The 14,506-nt window shown below is 43.9% G+C and overlaps 1 protein-coding gene across 5 annotated transcripts in view; it reads right to left on the bottom strand.

The window, feature by feature from the left end:
• LOC138958048 (uncharacterized) overlaps positions 1–14,506 on the bottom strand; it is a 64,109-nt gene that overhangs the window by 45,253 nt on the left and 4,350 nt on the right. Inside the window, exon 1 of one of the 5 annotated variants that reach the window (XM_070329099.1) lies at positions 8,291–8,439. The exons of the other annotated variants lie outside the window; for them this stretch is intronic. The gene's annotated coding sequence lies outside the window, so the exon portion shown is untranslated. Of the gene's footprint in view, positions 1–8,290; positions 8,440–14,506 lie in introns of those variants that run through there. 5 annotated transcript variants of the gene reach the window in all.

Below are 14,506 nucleotides of genomic sequence, written 5' to 3'. Positions count from 1 at the left end.
TCCGCATGCTTCGGCATATTATAAGCTTTTGAGAGGATTCGTCAAGGACAGGTAATCTTTGTAAATTTCCACCGATTTCAAGGTCGACTGAAAGGTCACAATGACACAAGAAGTGCAAGTTGCAATCAGTCTTACCGCAATGTTCTATTATCTGTTGGAATGAGGCAGCTACGCCAGACCAGTTAACCCCATTGAGGGAACGGATCAGCTTTGGGCCCCGTAACCAGATAATTGTTGCAGAGATATAATTGCTCAACATAAAAACAAGGAAACTCCATTAGTCCTTATCAGTTTAATTTAAAACGAAAAGGGCACACCGATGGAAGTGGAATCACCCTAATGGAGATATTGCCACACTAAGATACAGTTGATTCATGTAGGCATGAAACCCGGTCTTGCGCAATATCGCTGAGGACCGTGCCAAACGGACGGTGATGTTTCGATATTGCCCACGCCCTCATCCCCTACCCCTCCCATACCAATCCCACCCCCACCCCCCGCCTTCCTCCGACCTCCAGCTTTCTTCATCTGCTCCTCAAATTATCCATCTATTTTGTATTACTCTGTGCCAAAGCGTGTAGTATCCGAAACCAACCCAACACAACTTTGACGCAACTAACTACAGTTCAACGACATTGCATTGTCCCTACTTTTCCTTTCAAACAATCTATTGCGTCACTAGTACACACAGGAGCCAATGTGTAGGGGCTCCATCAGCAGCGAACAGAGAGAGAGCTGCACAATCCATCTCGTGTCTGCTGAAGTCTGGCAGGAGAAAATAGCCAGAGGTTGTGATGGAACTCCGTCAGAGAGGAGCGAGGGAGGAGAGATTAGAAACAGGGCGTTGTCTTTCTACCTACCTTCTGACGCAGGTAAAAGAGGTTCTGGGGGGAGAGCGGGGATCATTGAGGTGGCTTTGAAATCACACCTGGCGTGATCGTAAGGGGTGGGGGGGGGTGTCTGAATGCTTACTTTCTTTTCTTACTAATTGGTGGCAGTTTATTTCCCCATTGTGGCGATGTTGGATGCCTTGATCCTATCGTTGAACGTGCCTTCTGTTAGGTTATTGAGTGCAGTGCACCATTACCGCCTCAAACTAAAACGGATCAAGCTTACCTGAAGACGAAGAAGAAGCAGAAGAAAAAGAAGAAGACTCATCAGACTTCATTTACTCCAGAAGTCATTACTGTCATACTGTGTACGTAGACAAAGTAGGAAGACAGAGACAATCAGTTATTGCAATCAAAGGGATTTCACTAACAATGTTATTGTTCACAAACAAACATAGATGTTTACCAGAGAAAAACATAATTCCTCCTTTCTGTCAACAAATACAACAACAGATTAAGTAAACTAATCTGAAGTGTTGAACGACAGAAGGCCAATGCATGTAACATCAAATCTGAACAACCACTTTTCGGAGCTTCAAAGAAGAAGTGCAAACCCTATGCCGTAAGACCGTTACGATAGCACATACCAAAAAACAAAAAAAACAAAAACAAAAAAAAGCGTCTTCGTTGCCAAGGAGAAAGCGTGGGCGTCGATTGCAGACGATAACACAGAGCGGCACAAACAACGTTTTCCTAGCACCAGCACTTCACTCACGTAAACCTCCCCCGTGTCAGTATTGGGTCTGTCATGATGAATAATCCAGCACAGCGCAAAAGGGTGTTCTTTATAGATATATCTGTCTGAAAGTGCTAAAGGGCGTTTTTCATGGATATATTTCTGTCTAAAAATTCTAAAGGGCGTACTTCATAGATATATCTGTCCCACAGTGCTAAAGGGCATTCTTCATGGATATATCTGTCTCAAAGTTCTAAATGGCGGTTTTTTATGGATATATCTGTCTCAAAATTCTAAATGGCGTTTTTTCATGGATATATATCAGTCTTAAAGTTCTAAATGGCGTTTTTCATGGATATATCAGTCTTAAAATGCCGAAGGGCGTTCTTCGTGTATATCTCTGTCTGAAAGTGCTGGCAATGGAACAGTAAAGTTCCTTTCACATTCGAACGTAAGTTGTACAGACAGTCAAGGGCAGTGGGATGTTAAACAGTACAAGATTAATGGAGACACGTTATATTTGTTAAGCGAAAGTTAATTGCTATCATACTGACATAGACAAACGGAAGTGGAAAAGACACAGGCAAGGGAAGTAAACAGGCAGCCAGTATTAGACCAGGGCCTAGGGCACGTGATGTTTTGGAAGCGGAAGATACCGATCATCGTACATTAGGACCCGAAGTTAAGCTTATCCCGTGAGCATGTTCCTCGAAGCCGGATCTGAAAGTGTCTGTGGCTGAATCACCATGTCAACTTAAGCTGAGCTGGTACATGTCTTTAGATTGGAACAGGAGGTGCTATCGACGATATCATGAAACTGAAACGCGCACAAAATACAATCTAAAAGAAATGATCAGAACGCACAAGTACACCAAAGTCAATCAGCCATGCAGACCGACAGCTGGACATCTGAGTCAACAATGTGACACAGAGCTGAACACGAACGCCCACACACAAACAACACCCACTGGAGTGTTTGTGAATACAGAAGTTGACGACGCGGGACGGAGAGACATAATATGATGACGGAACTTTTTAATGGACAAAGGTTTTAAAAGCAGTACTAGCCTGTCCTTTCTCAGACAGACAGACAGGCAGGCAGGCAGGCAGGCAGGCAGGCAGGCAGACAGAGGTTCAGTGAAGGGCTGATAAGAGCAGCCAGGTAGGTAAAGTGACCCACACAGACATGACAGGCAGGCCGCACGTGCCAGTGAATGTCAGGGGTCAACAAGGGGGTGCCGCCAGATCACAGAACAGCGGGTACCAGACAACGCCTGGAAGCTGTTACTTCTACCTCCCACCGCACACCTGGAGCAATGGCACACCGGCATCATGTTTACCCGTCAGTTCAAGTTCTCACATCGGATTTTTCTGTGCAGGTGAACCGCAACCATGAAGGAGAAAAATAAAAATAAATGAAAAGGTCTGGTCGACGGTCAGAAGAAAACACCCTCTTACTTATCAAAAGCTCCCGTTCCAGCAGCATAATAAACACGCTTCAAACAGCCCCACTGCCTGCGTCCCTGATTTATATGTACAGTGAAGTCCGGATGTAGTGATAGCCCTCGGGACCAAATTTTTTATCACTACATCCGGACTATCATTACACCAGGACGTCCGGTTATAGTGATATTTTTGTAGGTTTTATCACTACATCCGGACGTCCGGTTATAGTGATATTTTTTAGGTTTTATCACTACATCCGGACGTCCGGTTATAGTTCTATTTTTGTAGGTTTTATTATTGCATCCGGCCAATCGCTTGTAGTTGTAGTGATATCTTCAAAGCTTTTATTGCTACATGCGGCGGCACATTTGGTAAACTAGCCTCAAGGCAGAAACAAGGTGATTTTGGAACCACTATTGATTTCGTTTTGTGACGTTTCTTCTGTCGTCTTTGTCAGGCTTGCAAATGTCCTGTGTTAACCTACCCCCGTCCTGGCAGTTCAACAGCCGGTGTGTGTGTGTGTGTGTGTGCGTGCGTGCGTGCGTGTGTGTGTGTGTGTTTTAGATAGAGAGAGAGAGAGAGAGAGAGAGAGAGAGAGAGAGAGAGAGAGAGAGAGAGAGAGAGAGAGAGAGAGAGAGAGAGAGAAGGGCCACTTAGAAATAAGGGTTAAATGAAAAATTGTCAGATCAATTTTCCGCTTCAGGGTAAGCACAGTGCGTGGCTGGCTTTTGCTCGCCATTTTGGTAAAGGGAGATTACTCTCGAACATTATCACTACAGCCGAACTTTAGCTTCCTCGGGACTTGAAAATAGTATCACTACAAGCGGACTATCACTATATCCGGACTGAAAAATATCACTACAACCGGACTAAGTTAACAAAGAACATGAACAACTGGGACCGGGACCCAGAAATTCTATTACTACAGCCGGACTATCACTATATGGGTCTATCACTACAGCCGGACTTCATTGAATGTTGTCTGTGGCTGTTGATTTGCAGATCACACCAAGTGATGCAATGTCAACACCAAGAAACGTGCAGCTTTACTTACAGTTACAGTATGCCACATATCAACAGTTTCATACCGTTGCTTAGCCGTGCTCCGTATGAGTATTTTCATGATTGCAAACCTACTTCCGTTCTTGATTTCTATGTGGAAGATAGTGAAAGTGCAGCCAACAGAAAATTCTCAACATTCTCATTCCTATAAAGAGGTAATTGTTATAAAAGTCAGACATGAGCTATGTCGCCAGGGCCGAGCTATAGAGAATACTACATGGCTTGCTGTGTCGTACCAGATTTACACGAGGTTTTTTTTTTAAATATTGAACTGCAAGCGAAAGCGAGCTGTTCACTATTTGAAAAAGCAACGAGTGTAAATCTGGTACGACACAGCAAGCCATGTAGTATTCTGTTTATCCTACATACTGTACTTACGTGTATTTTACTGAAAATGTCTTGCAGTCGAGGCAGCAAAATTGAAGACGCTTGTTTTGGAACCTCGATCTCTTCTAAAGCCTCGTGCAATCTATTACGTCAAAGCAAAGAAACGTCACTCTGAAAGTGTGGCGTGACGTGTTAGTTCTAAAGATTCATGGAGGGTAATTAGCGAGCACAATTTTTGTTTCTATAATGACGTTTGTCTCGGTGACTTTGGCATCATAAGCAGTGGAAAAACAGGTCCCTGCCAGACTTGCTTGACATGACCTCATTTACATGATATACACACGTGTGATTCGAACGATTATTATCTCACGGGTGTCTCTCTCACGTATGTAGGATAAACTGAGATACGACATCGATTGAACAAACCAAGACCTCTCTTCTTGACCCTTCCCCCCATGTGACAAGACTAACCTGTACTGGTGTCAAAAGCAAAACAAAGTTCCAGAATACGTCATAAATGCGAATAATGGAGAGAAAAAAAACGTATATTATTTGTCTCTCCTTAAGTATGTCGCCGGAGGAAATGACAAAGAATTTCCAGAATGAAGTTTGTCTCGGTGACATCATGGTATCAGCAGATGAAACATACTCGTAAGGTCACCACCAGGCTGTGCATGGTACCGCTATCGTAGGTCCTTAAACCTCTATCCCGCCATGAGACGTGCAAGGGGTGTGCTACTGTAGGTCCTTAAACCTCTATCCCGCCATGAGACGTGCAAGGGGTGTGCTACTGCAGGTCCTTAAACCTCTATCCCGCCATGAGACGTGCAAGGGGTGTGCTACTGCAGGCTGTGCATGTACCGCTATCGTAGGTCCTTAAACCTCTATCCCGCCATGAGACGTGCAAGGGGTGTGCTACTGCAGGCTGTGCATGTACCGCTATCGTAGGTCCTTAAACCTCTATCCCGCCATGAGACGTGCAAGGGGTGTGCTACTGTAGGTCCTTAAACCTCTATCCCGCCATGAGACGTGCAAGGGGTGTGCTACTGCAGGCTGTGCATGTACCGCTATCGTAGGTCCTTAAACCTCTATCCCGCCATGAGACGTGCAAGGGGTGTGCTACTGCAGGCTGTGCATGTACCGCTATCGTAGGTCCTTAAACCTCTATCCCGCCATGAGACGTGCAAGGGGTGTGCATGTACCGCTATCGTAGGTCCTTAAACCTCTATCCCGCCATGAGACGTGCAAGGGGTGTGCTACTGTAGGTCCTTAAACCTCTATCCCGCCATGAGACGTGCAAGGGGTGTGCATGTACCGCTATCGTAGGTCCTTAAACCTCTATCCCGCCATGAGACGTGCAAGGGGTGTGCTACTGCAGGCTGTGCATGTACCGCTATCGTAGGTCCTTAAACCTCTATCCCGCCATGAGACGTGCAAGGGGTGTGCTACTGCAGGCTGTGCATGTACCGCTATCGTAGGTCCTTAAACCTCTATCCCGCCATGAGACGTGCAAGGGGTGTGCATGTACCGCTATCGTAGGTCCTTAAACCTCTATCCCGCCATGAGACGTGCAAGGGGTGTGCATGTACCGCTATCGTAGGTCCTTAAACCTCTATCCCGCCATGAGACGTGCAAGGGGTGTGCTACTGCAGGCTGTGCATGTACCGCTATCGTAGGTCCTTAAACCTCTATCCCGCCATGAGACGTGCAAGGGGTGTGCATGTACCGCTATCGTAGGTCCTTAAACCTCTATCCCGCCATGAGACGTGCAAGGGGTGTGCTACTGCAGGTGCGGGGCTTTGCTTACATAGCAACTCGCTGTGCCTCATATCATGCACTGCCACGGGGTACAGCCCAAACACAGACACGTTGTTGCCACAAGGCGCAATATTCACAATAAGTTAAAGGATCTGCATAACGTTACCCGAAGGGTGAATACCGATGGTGACAAACCTAAACAAAATTCCGTAAATATGAACGACACAAATCTTACACTCGGGGCTCGTAAGAAACAATCTGACGCGTAGAAATGTATGACGTCATGTAGTGACGTCAATGCTAGTCATCGAATCCCCCTGATGATCCCCATTAACCTGAGGATAGCGGTAACTGTCAAAAAAAGACACCCATCAGTTATCTTACTGATTCACAGATAACCTAAAATATGACATTAACACAATCATTCTCATGCGTGACATCAATCGGTCAGGGGCCGCCCTGTTTGACGTCACGATCTTATTGTATGCTGATGTAAGTCATGAAACCATGATATCGACAGTCAGCAACATTAGTGTGAGGTATTTTCTGTTGCTGAAAGCGCCCTGAAAGAACTAGACTGTAAAACAAAAAGAACAAGAACAAGAACAACAACAACAACAACAACAACAACAACAACAACGACGACGACGACGACAACAACATCAACAACAACAACAACAACAACTGATTATAGCTAGTTGCAGGATGCAGTCAGGATGGTGGCTGACACTTGGCGACGAGGCGATGAGCTACAACCCTTATCTTTGCCATCTAACCTTGGCGCAGGTGGTTCAGCTTTTCTGACAAACTAAGAGTCTTTCGGCACTTAGTCGGGAACTGGCCAAAGGGCAAAGAGATTTGTAACCGACAGATATAAGTGCATGGTTATTGCTTCCAGGATTTGGCATCACTGCACAAACAAAACCAATAAGTTTGGCATCACTGCTGTGATAGATAATGTCAGTAGTGATAAGTACAGGTAGTAATGTGTAGGTTCTCCTCAGGACAGGTAGGACTGCAGCTGGCAGACAACTGAACGGTTATTGGTGGCAGATCGGGGGAGTTGTCTTGAGTCAGAGAGATGTGTTGCCTCAGGCAGACGATCTATTATTGGCATCAACTGGAATGTCAGAGCCTGGTCTGGCACCGCTTTCTCTGGCACTGCATAACATCGTGCACTACACACTGTCGGAGTCAGTCGTTCTAACACATCTCGGGAAACATCAAGTCTTGTGTTTTTTTAAAGTTGGAGAAAAGTTGGTTGAAAGTGTGCCATGTGAATGGCACTTAAACGAGAGTCAGCACTGCCTCTCTGTCTCGCTGTCTGTCTCGCTGTCTGTCTCGCTGTCTGTCTCGCCGTCTCTGTCTTTCTCTTCACCTTTGAATTTGATCGCTACGTGTTTTATGTTTGATGTTCTTGAATATTATTCACAACGATCTGGGGGGAAGAAAAGCCATGATATTGAGCTAATGCTAAAATCCTTTCAATGTGTACATGTGAAGGTGTGTGGGAAATATTTGTAATGTGATTACTCGGCTGTGAAACCCAACTCCTGTGATATGAGAGGGTAAATTTACATAGTGAAATATCATATTTGATTGTATCCCTTTTATGTTTTATGTTCTATGTGTGTCGTCCTATACAATTGTTGTTATAATCGTTTACAGGCAGACAGGGTGTGCCGAAGAAAAATTTCCATTTTTATGTAATATTTTAATGGACAATAAAGTGCTGTTATTGTTATTGTTATAGTTTACGAACTCGAATGCGGGCTTTCTCTCATTCGCTGTCCAAGTTTGACCCTTCCCCAATTTTCACCAATAGCCATCTTAACAATTGACCCCATACTACCAGCCGTGTGTCAATGTTTTGCACAAGACTTTATGAGTAAATAACAAGCTGAATGGACAGCCAAAGGGACGCATGTCTGCCTCAATAAACGATACAAGTTCATTTCATACGATGTATTTCCTGTGAATTTTTGTGTTGGTGACACACGCAATGACTATAAAATAAAAAGGTAAAAAGAAGCCCCCACAGAAAAGGCATGCCAGCACCGCTCGCGGAAGGTGGGATCATCATTACTCAATGGTTGCATTCGTCATGCCATGGTGACTAAACACTGATTACCTTTGTGCACCGGCCTAACTTCCCTCTGACGACACCTCCGCCCCACAGGTAAGAAAAACACCTGTCTGTTTGGGTACAAAACACAGCCACGCGGAGATGCAACTTTTGGAATCCGCCCTACCTTCTGGAAACAGGAATCAGCGAATGAAAGCAGAAGAGAAGTGATAGGTAGGCAGGAAACAAGGTGAGAAGACAGGTAGGCTGAAAGAAGGTGAGGAGACACTCAGGTAGGCTGAAAGAAGGTGAAATGTGTTGCACACCTGTGGTGAGAACTGCTCATCTTTTGGATCAAGGGGAGTAACCTTTGCGGGGAAACAAGCAAAACAATTTCCTTCCTCTCTGACATTATTACTGAGGGTGCAAACAGCTCATAATGGAACACACTGCACCCCCCCCTCTCTCTCTCTCTCTCTCGCTCTCTCTCTTTCCTTCTCTCTCTCTCTCTCTCGCTCTCTTTCTCTTTCTCTCTCGCTATATCACTCTCTCCTTTTCTCTCTCTTTCTCTCTCTCTCACTCTCTCTCTTTCACTCTCTCTCACTCTCTCTCTTTCACTCTCTCTCTCTCTCTCTCTTTCACTCTCTCTCTTTCACTCTCTGTCTGTCTGTCTGTCTGTCTTTCTTTCTCTCTCTCTCTCTCTCTCTCTCTCTCTTTCTCTCTCTCAGTCTCTCTCTCCCAGTCTCTCTCTCTCTCTCTCTCTCTCTCTCTCTCTCTCTCTCTCTCTCTCTCTCTCTCTCTCTCTCTCTCTCTCTCTCTCTCTCTCTCCCCTCCCGAACTTTATTTACTTTTGTCTTCAGGGCAAGTCTATTTCTGCGTAGATTAGTTTTTGAGCAGAATGACGATAACCCTCAGAAACAGGTGATGGTGTTGTTGAAAGGACGAAAGAGTCACCGTGACATTCCTGGCCACCCAGCACTTATTTTATTTTCTGAAGACACACTTCAAACCCACTCTCTACAATTTGGATCTTCCTAAAGAACACGATCAAAAACTTCCCCAAATCTGAACGAACCGGCTTGATGTTTGTTTTCATACACTTTTCCACACAGCAGTAAAATAAGACGAAACGCTCAGAATTTCAGAGCCGAACAAGCTTTGAGGAACAAACTTTAGGAACAGCTGGGTTTTTACCATTTCTGGTGCAGAAAGGTCTAATTCCTTTTTCTGGAAAATGTTCAAAAACAGCGCCCGAACTGGCAAAAGATATGTGATGATGTTTTGTCTTGCAATACAGGAAGTGAAACTTATTGCCACAAGGACCTGATACTGATCGAGTTCTTCTAGCCATGGTGCAATTCTGGAGCACAGAGGATGTAGTGTTTCATGTCGTTCCAATAGGGTGCGTTCAAACATTGCTCTATCAAACAGAGTGTAAGTCTACAAACAAAAGAAATCTGTACTCAACAATACAAGGACAGAACACACGAACAAAAGAAAGTCAATTTTAACCTATGGAGGCTTCTTCTTTTTTTCTTTTTACATTTAGTCAAGTTTTGACTAAATATTTTAACATCGAGGGGGAATCGAAACGAGGGTCGTGGTGTATGTGCGTGTGTGCGTGTGCGTGTGTGCGTGTGTGTGTGTGTGTCTGTGTGTGTGTGTAGAGCGATTCAGACTAAACTACTGGACCGATCTTTATGAAATTTGACATGAGAGTTCCTGGGTATGAAATCCCCGAAAGTTTTTTTCATTTTTTTGATAAATGTCTTTGATGACGTCATATCCGGCTTTTCGTGAAAGTTGAGGCGGCACTGTCACGCCCAGATTTTTCAACCAAATTGGTTCAAATTTTGGTCAAGTAATCTTCGACGAAGCCCGGACTTCGGTATTGCATTTCAGCTTGGTGGCTTAAAAATTAATTAATGACTTTGGTCATTAAAAATCGGAAAATTGTAAAAAAAAATATAAATTTATAAAACGATCCAAATTTACGTTTATCTTATTCTCCATCATTTGCTGATTCCAAAAACATATAAATATGTTATATTCGGATTAAAAACAAGCTCTGAAAATTAAATATATAAAAATTATTATCAAAATTAAATTGTCCAAATCAATTTAAAAACACTTTCATCTTATTCCTTGTCGGTTCCTGATTCCAAAAACATATAGATATGATATGTTTGGATTAAAAACACGCTCAGAAAGTTAAAACAAAGAGAGGTACAGAAAAGCGTGCTATCCTTCTTAGCGCAACTACTACCCCGCTCTTCTTGTCAATGTCACTGCCTTTGCCATGAGCGGTGGCCTGACGATGCTACGAGTAAAATGGCATTGCGTTCAGTTTCATTCTGTGAGTTCGACAGCTACTTGACTAAATATTGTATTTTCGCCTTACGCGACTTGTTACATTTAGTCAAGTGTGTGTGTGTGTGTGTGTCTGTGTGTGTGTGTGTCTGTGTGTGTGTGTAGAGCGATTCAGACTAAACTACTGGGCCGATCTTTATGAAATTTGACATGAGAGTTCCTGGGTATGATATCCCCGGACATTTTTTTCATTTTTTCGATAAATACCTTTGATGACGTCATATCCGGCTTTTTGTAAAAGTTGAGGCGGCACTGTCACACCCTCATTTTTCAATTAAATTGATTGAAATTTTGGCAAAGCAATCTTCGACGAAGGCCGGGGTTTGGTATTGCATTTCAGCTTGGTGGCTTAAAAACTAATGAGTGAGTTTGGTCATTAAAAATCGGAAACTTCTAATTAAAATTATTTTTTTTATTAAACGATCCAAAAACAATTTCATCTTATTCTTCGTCATTTTCTGATTCCAAAAACATATACATATGTTATATTTGGATTAAAAACAAGCTCTGAAAATTAAAAATATAAAAATTATGATCAAAATTAAATTTCCGAAATCGTTTTAAAAACTATTTCATCTTATTCCTTGTCGGTTCCTGATTCCAAAAACATATAGATATGATATGTTTGGATTAAAAACACGCTCAGAAAGTTAAAACGAAGAGAGGTACAGTAAAGCACAGCGCAATCGCTACCGCGCCAAACAGGCTCGTCACTTTCACTGCCTTTTGCACTAGCGGCGGACTACGTTCAGTTTCATTCTGTGAGTTCCACAGCTTGACTAAATGTAGTAATTTCGCCTTACGCGACTTGTTGCTTGTTGATCTCACCCACAGTCATTGTTTTGTTTAGAAAGTGTAGTATATAAAACAAAGGACAAGCTAATGAGGTTTTAGTTCTAGACGGCACAAAGCTCCATCAGAGAGACTGACCTTTCCCCTGAGTTTAAACCGGACCCGTGCGTACACCAGCAAGCACATGTATATGTTACAGTTAATCTGTGAAACCAGGGAATACGTGTATTAACAAGGTAATACATGAATTAACTGACGGAAACAAACAGTTAATTCATGTATTACCTAAAATAGTTTAGTTAATACATGTATTCCCTGGTTTCACAGATTAACTGTAACATATACATGTTTTGCCCTTGGAGGCAAAGTCCCAAGTGACAGTGTTGAACTAAAAACTGAAAACTGCTATAAAGTGATCAGGTGTGCGGAAGGTAGGCATGTGTTATGTCTCGGTGTGATGTGGTTGCCACGCTGTGATTTTATTTTGTCATGCGATCCAATATTCAGCGTGTTTATCAACAGTGTGGCTAGGCCAGGGGGAACGTTGCTGTCTGTACAGTAAAACCCCCTTCTTTTTTTTTAAACCCAGTTTGAGACTTTTCCGTTTTTAAGACCTTGATTTCTCAGATTTTCTGTTGACAATATCTGTAGATTTACCCTCATTTTAAGACTACCTCCTTTTTAAGACCTTGATTTTGGAGGTCTTAAAAGGGGGATTCCACTGTAGCAACAATCACACAATACAGATGTATTGTATTTTGTCAGAAAGGACTTGCCTGGGTGTTTTATTGACCAAGACACTGCCCACAGACGCACTTGACTACTAGGGACTGAACACCGGTGTCCTGCAAAACAAGGGTGCAGTCTCCAGCTGCAGAACACTAAGCTTTCATTCTCTTCACCTTTGCCAGTCTTTGATTCCACCCGGGATACCGTTGATGGGTGCCAGACACACACACTTTGCCATTTTCACCTACCTGGCTACCCAAGCGACCTCACCTTTCTCCTCGCACAGATACAGGCACGGGAAATACGTAGATGTTATGTTTGCAGGGCGCAGAGGAACATGGCATAGTCCTGAATTAACCCCGCGGAAGTGACGTCACATATGGAAAGAAGAGCGTCCGTTTCAGTGAGATTTATGGACCGTGAACCTCGCACGGGGCTCAATCGGGTGATTATTACTAGGAGCATTTTTTGTAATTACAAAGCATAATTCGTATGTCAAAGGAACATGCGGCTGAAATTTGCGGACAAAGAGATGAGTTGAGTGATGGCGAGTGCCTGTGGTGCTGTTTACCCTATCGTGGTGCACGTGCTCATCTCCTGCAGTGATGGCTGGTCCGTTACCTCCCCTTCCCCCCGCATATCTCATGGGGACACAGAACAAAAGCAACAAACAAATCGAAGGGAATAAAGATAAAAGCACGCCTTTACTACCCGTCATAGAAAGCCCCTTGTAAAATATTATCAGCTATCCCTGGTAATGCAACTTACAAGTTTCAAGTCTCTGAAAGGAACACCTATTACTGCGTGGATTACTCGTCTGTTTAAAATGCTGAGCATTGCAGACACCGGAGTTTTACTTTTTTTGCAATTAGTTCTGGACCTCAGTACAAAACGCTTTAATCGTCATGAATATTTGCTCTGAGCAAGAATGAGGCTTCAAGTTTGGCACATACATTCTCAACTTCTAAGTGTCCCGGGGACCATTAGATCTGCGGACAATGTTGCAATGAATTCAGAAACAAATTAAAAGTTGACCCTGCCGTAGCTTCTCGTGACCCCAGTGCCAAGGTGCTGCAGTGTGTTGTTACCTGTGGGTCTAGGAGCACATTACGTTATGTGCTTGATTGCCGCAGGTAAAACTAGTCATTGCCCTTTTCCCTTTCTAGGTGGGCCGTGGGGCTTTTAGTGCATGTATAGCTAGCCCCCCCTCCCCCTCAGACCCCACCCAACAACAAATATTGGGCGAGGGGTGGGAGGGGGGGGGGGGGGGGCGGTAAGACAATTGCAATCAGCTTACTACACCCGACAGAACGTGGAAACTTGTTTCTCATTGCACATCAAGTCGGGACCCTCAGGCCTACTCCGCCTCATGAAAACTGTTCGCCTCGCCGTCTCATATCTGCTCAAGCTTGTACACGGCATTAGAGCACCCCTCCACTTGGCCACATACACACAATCAACAACCTGACTTCTTGCTGTGTTGAGTTGCAATTGTGTGTATGAATTAATTTCCGAATAAGGCACCAGTGCCTTTTGCAAAATCAAATCTGTCAACAACAACAACAACAACAACAACAACAACAACAACAACAACAACAACAAAACCCACCAGTGTGCACAGAGAGACCCAGGCAACATGTTGTCTTGGGGTATGTGACCAAGTGGAGGGATGCTTTTATCCCACGTCAAAGCCTAACCAGACGCTGAGTGGTCCTGTAACGTAATTTGCGATGGACCCGTGTTCCCGGGCTAGCTCTTATCTGGCGCTGCGTAACAAATACGAGTCAGAGTTTACTTTCTAATTCAAAACGTCTGCTGTTAACATAGACGGCGGGAACCACGGGATGGGTTAATCCAGAAGTGATGATTGTGCTTTTACCGGTCCATGGCCGTACCTTTGAAGGTTTTGTCTATAATTGGAAAGGAGGTATTCCGTGGGTCCCTGTGTTCTGACGTGTCAACCCGAGAACAGAGCATGAGGTAAACGCTATAATTATTACTTGGGTGCACACCTTCAATGTTTTTGTTTTTCTTCTCTTCCCCCCCCCCCTCCCCCCTTGGCCGTAACTGCTATATGGCGGAATAAATTCTTGTTCTTGTTCTTGTTCTGTCTAACGTCTTTACTGTATTCTTTGTTGTTTTCAAGAGCAGAGCTTTTCGAAATAAACTCATCTAACACCCTCGGCCTATGAATGTTGTGTTGCCACCCTGTCCTGCTCTCAGAATGATATGGACAATGACAGGTTTCTCCATCTCATGTCATCGTCCTAACCCTTACTGCCCTGCGATCCAATTAATCTCTTCCAAATATACTACATTATTTTGGGAATCTTAGCAACGTATTTTCGATTGTTACTTGTATTCCACACAGCTTGTCTTCAGATCGTAAGG

This window comes from Littorina saxatilis, linkage group LG2 (genome assembly GCF_037325665.1).
Source record: "Littorina saxatilis isolate snail1 linkage group LG2, US_GU_Lsax_2.0, whole genome shotgun sequence".
NCBI lineage: Eukaryota > Metazoa > Mollusca > Gastropoda > Littorinimorpha > Littorinidae > Littorina > Littorina saxatilis.
This window is presented reverse-complemented; position numbering and strand designations above follow the sequence as displayed.